Source organism: Limulus polyphemus, unplaced genomic scaffold (genome assembly GCF_000517525.1).
Source record: "Limulus polyphemus unplaced genomic scaffold, Limulus_polyphemus-2.1.2 Scaffold228, whole genome shotgun sequence".
Taxonomy (NCBI): Eukaryota; Metazoa; Arthropoda; class Merostomata; order Xiphosura; family Limulidae; genus Limulus; species Limulus polyphemus.
Window position 1 is genome coordinate 758,026 of NW_013665838.1, and position 4,174 is coordinate 762,199.

The 4,174-nt window shown below is 32.7% G+C and overlaps 1 protein-coding gene across 1 annotated transcript in view; it reads right to left on the reverse strand.

Annotated features, from left to right (window-relative positions):
* Positions 1-400: 400 nt before the first annotated feature.
* Positions 401-4,174, reverse strand: part of LOC106478581 (serine/threonine-protein kinase SIK2-like) — a 65,641-nt gene continuing 61,867 nt past the window's right edge. The window contains exon 11 of the transcript XR_002609930.1: positions 401-676. The gene's annotated coding sequence lies outside the window, so the exon portion shown is untranslated. The remainder of the gene's footprint in view (positions 677-4,174) is intronic.

Sequence of the window (4,174 nt, forward strand, 5' to 3'; positions counted from 1 at the left end):
TTACTCGCAGCTACCCTTTTGTTCCTAAAAGGAATATGTTTACCTTTAATATTTAAAATGTATCTTAAAAAATTTTCTACTTCTGTCTCCAAATAACTTAGCTTCCCAATTCACAACGGATAATTCTTGTTGCATCCATTCAAAATTTTTTTTGAAATTTGTAATCAAAATATCATTATTCCTTATCTTCATATGCAGTAAAACATCGAACCTAATAGAGCAATGATTATTTGCACACAGATGTTCCCTAATTTCCACCCTCTTGATCATTTCTGTCTAATAAGTCTAAAATAGCATTGTTTCTTGACTCAAAACAACAGTTTTTGATTATATCATTATCAGAATGTGAATAATCTCTATACTAATTCAAGTAAACACAACAGAAATGTTCAACCTCCAGCACCTTGTAGTCCTGGTTGTGGCTCATCATTTGACACCACTATGGGTAAAGTGAATCATACTTAGAGAAGTCATGGCTTCCATTGGCTTCCTCTTTTTTATGACAATTCTTCGTCTAATGTGACCACTTCGAACCTCATTGCTACTGACCTTGTCTCTGTTATGATATGGATGTCTTGTATGCTCATGTGATGCCTCATCATCTCACTCAGATGTTGCTTGGTAAACTTGTTGACTAAGATGTCTTTCTGATCCACACAACCATTGTAGGGTATACCTTTACATCCAGACAGTACAGATAATCAGCAAAGTGTAACAAATTTGTTATTATATATTTATCTTAATATTAACGTTTGTCTAAATTAAGTTTATATATTAAAACATGCATAGCTTACAGAGTTATGGTTTCAAATAAACCTGAGTTATTAAACATAAAATTTGTAGTCTGAAAATAACTTTTTCACCTGATCTGTAACTGCTTGAAAACAAGTCCAACAAAAGGGATGAACTTTGAATTTGCATTAATTACCACAAATCCATTACAAAAAGGTTTTATAGTACTATCATTGTTTCTTCAGAACAACATATTTATTTCCCATTAAATTATAATGATTTGTTTTATTAATTTCAGAGATGAACAATGTATTACATCGCTTTCAAATTCACCAAGTTTACATTGTATTCTAATTCCTCAGAAAAGCACTACATTGTTTGAAGGGTTTGGGTTTGTTTTGAATTTCACGTAAAGCTACACGAAGGTTATCTGCGCTAGCCGTCCCTAATTTAGCAGCGGTGGCCTAGAGGGAAGGCAGCTAGCTAGTCATCACCACCCACCACAAATAGTTGGTATGAGCGTCCCATTATAACACCCCCATGACTGAAAGGGCGAGCATGTTTGGTGGGACGGTGTTTCGAACCCGCAGATTGCGAGTTTAACGCCCTAAGTTATTTGAGTTGAGATCTAAGCCGGTAAAAGAGATTTAAACCATAACACTCATAATTTAATTTATTAGCCGAACTTTCATTGATGGTGTTACTATTGTTGTAAATGAGCTTTTATCTCTAGCAGGTAGAATGTCATTATATATGTTTTGATGTAAAGTCCTTTACGTCATATTTTATTAAACGAACGCAAGCACATATAACATTATTTAAAATTCTAACAATATAAGAATGACAATGTAAGCTGGCTGTGTATATCATAAAATGATTGAACATAAATTACGTATATTACTTGTTATTGTGCTATTAGCTGTGTTAAAGCTGCAATGGCGAAAATTTGGCTGAAATTAAAAGTTTTTTATTATTATCTGGAGAATATGGGTCGTTTGTTTTCTTACATAATATTAAAAATAATTAGAGTTGAAACCTATAACAAGATTACATAAAAAATGAAATCTAAAACAATTTTTAAACATAGAAATACATTTTGACGTACATTAGGATTATCTCGCGTAGACCAACACTTTAATGAACATTATTTACATTATTGAATAAAAAATTTAAATAAAAGTTTGTCAACTTATTTTTTAGTCCTAAATTAGGTTTACAGATAAGAAATTATTCCTCCTACAAACATATTAGCCCATAGAAATAAAGTTAAATCTAGTGCAGATGCTTTAAGCCTTCTTCCAATTTAACTATTGCTATCTTAATATATTGTTGTATTGTTGAAACATTGAAAAGTATAAATGTAAAAGAAAGACGTGTTGCTTAGCAAAACAAAAGTTGTCGTTTTGCACATAAAGCAGTTTATTTGTTATCAATAAAAACAAGTGATTAGTAATGGTTAAAATGTCGTTAAAGTTTAGGGTTTTTATTACTTATTATTTTACAACCACGTTAACTTTGGCTTGCGTTGCAAATTTACCTCAGTCTCGCATAAAAACGAAACCCACGATGATCACAGAAGGTAGTAAGCGAATTGTTCAATTCATTTCACACCATGATAAAATGAGTAAAATAATAGTCGATGTTATAAATTACACATTGTCTTGTCTCTAGGCATTATAACAACTGTAGGAAGAAACGAAAAAATGCTAAAAAACGATCATCTGGTACTCAAAGACTTCCAAGCCCGTGACTCAGGCTTATACAATTGCATAATTAATTACTGGGTAACAGATAGGGGAAGGAAAATCCAAGCACAGGTCTTCATTATCTACATTTTAATAGGTAAATAAAAAACATGCAGCCTCCTTTAAGTTTCATGAAAAGCGAATATTTTTAATTTTATTAGATTTTTTTTTTCGTTTAGGATGTGAGATATGTAATTATTTAATAATGTTATGTGACTTATGTTTTCTTCTACTTAAAAATTACCTAATACTACTCAACATTTTTTACAAAAGGTTTTTAAACTTCAGAAACGTTTACTATTTTATTATTAGATTTATTCTAGTTATGTAAATATTCTGATCTAATTATAGTTCGGATAATTTGATGTTAACACAGAGGTTGACTATGATATATTAGAAAGAAGTTAGAGGCTCACTGCGTCGTTATCGTCCATGCCACGATGTCTGGTCATGCTCTATCTAACGACAATACATCTTGACAACAGCCCTGAGGCGCAGTTTCAATTGCAAAAGGCTCTGTCACAAGACATTCATGTTCTAAAGCACGCCACTTCTCCCTACTGGCTCTCCATAATCCATCAATTGCATGAGGATTCACAATCCTCAACAGGCCAATCGCATAGAAGTCCATAGACGATTTTGCCAGTATTTTTTCGTATAAAATAGTACAAATACCCGTTTTATTTTATAGCTGTTTGAGGTATGTCATTTACACATAGTTTATGTTGCTTTTATAGATAGTAATCTTTCCTGATTATATTACACGCTGTTGCCTGGGGCAAGTGGACAGCTTTTGCCATTAACCTTTATAATCGCGGATTCCTACCTGTTACAAGACGCTACATTTTACTTGTTGCAGGTTCTTTAAATGTTTATTTTGCACCAGAAAGGGGTATTACATACCATTCCCAAAAATATTATAATTCCGGTAGCATTATACTACTAAGATAGCACCAAACAATATAAAAATCTAGGTCTGATTCATACTACTACTTTAAATCGACATGTGGTTGTCACGTGACTTGCTGATTTTTCATATTCAAATAGTTTAATATAAGGTATTCAACCTTCTGTTTTATATTAAAAGAACTTAATAATAGAACAATATATGAACTACTATTGACATTGAACTATGAAATATGCTTATTTTTTAAAAATTCTGAAAATTTAAATTGAAAATTAGATTGTATAAAATATGATCAATTGGCATAACGAAGCAGGTCAATTATATACAACTGCATCATTAATAACATGTTATAACTCGGGATGAACGGGTACCCGGCCAGATCGGCCTCGGCTGGTTATTGGGTTACCCCGTAGATACTCGGTTCCTGTTGAAGTTAAAAACAGCCGATTCCGGGTAATTGAAAATGGCATCTAAGTCCTAATCTTTGTTGCAACTTACGCGGTACTCAAAGTTACAGTCAATAATTGGTTTATTTAAAAAAAAAGGTGTTCCGAGCAACAAAGACTGACCGCCCGCTGAAAGTTGGGAATTCAGAGAACAATAGAGGTTAATAACAGGTATGGCTTGAGAAGTGGATTTGTGGGGAAGGTGGTTTTTTTTGTGAACAATAGGGGTTAAGGTTTGAGAAGTTGGGGTTAGGCATTAATCGGAATAATGATTCTAAAACATATTGTTACGTCACCGTTGTTAATTGATTTTCCGTAACTTCGTACCGACGAAACTTAAGCGA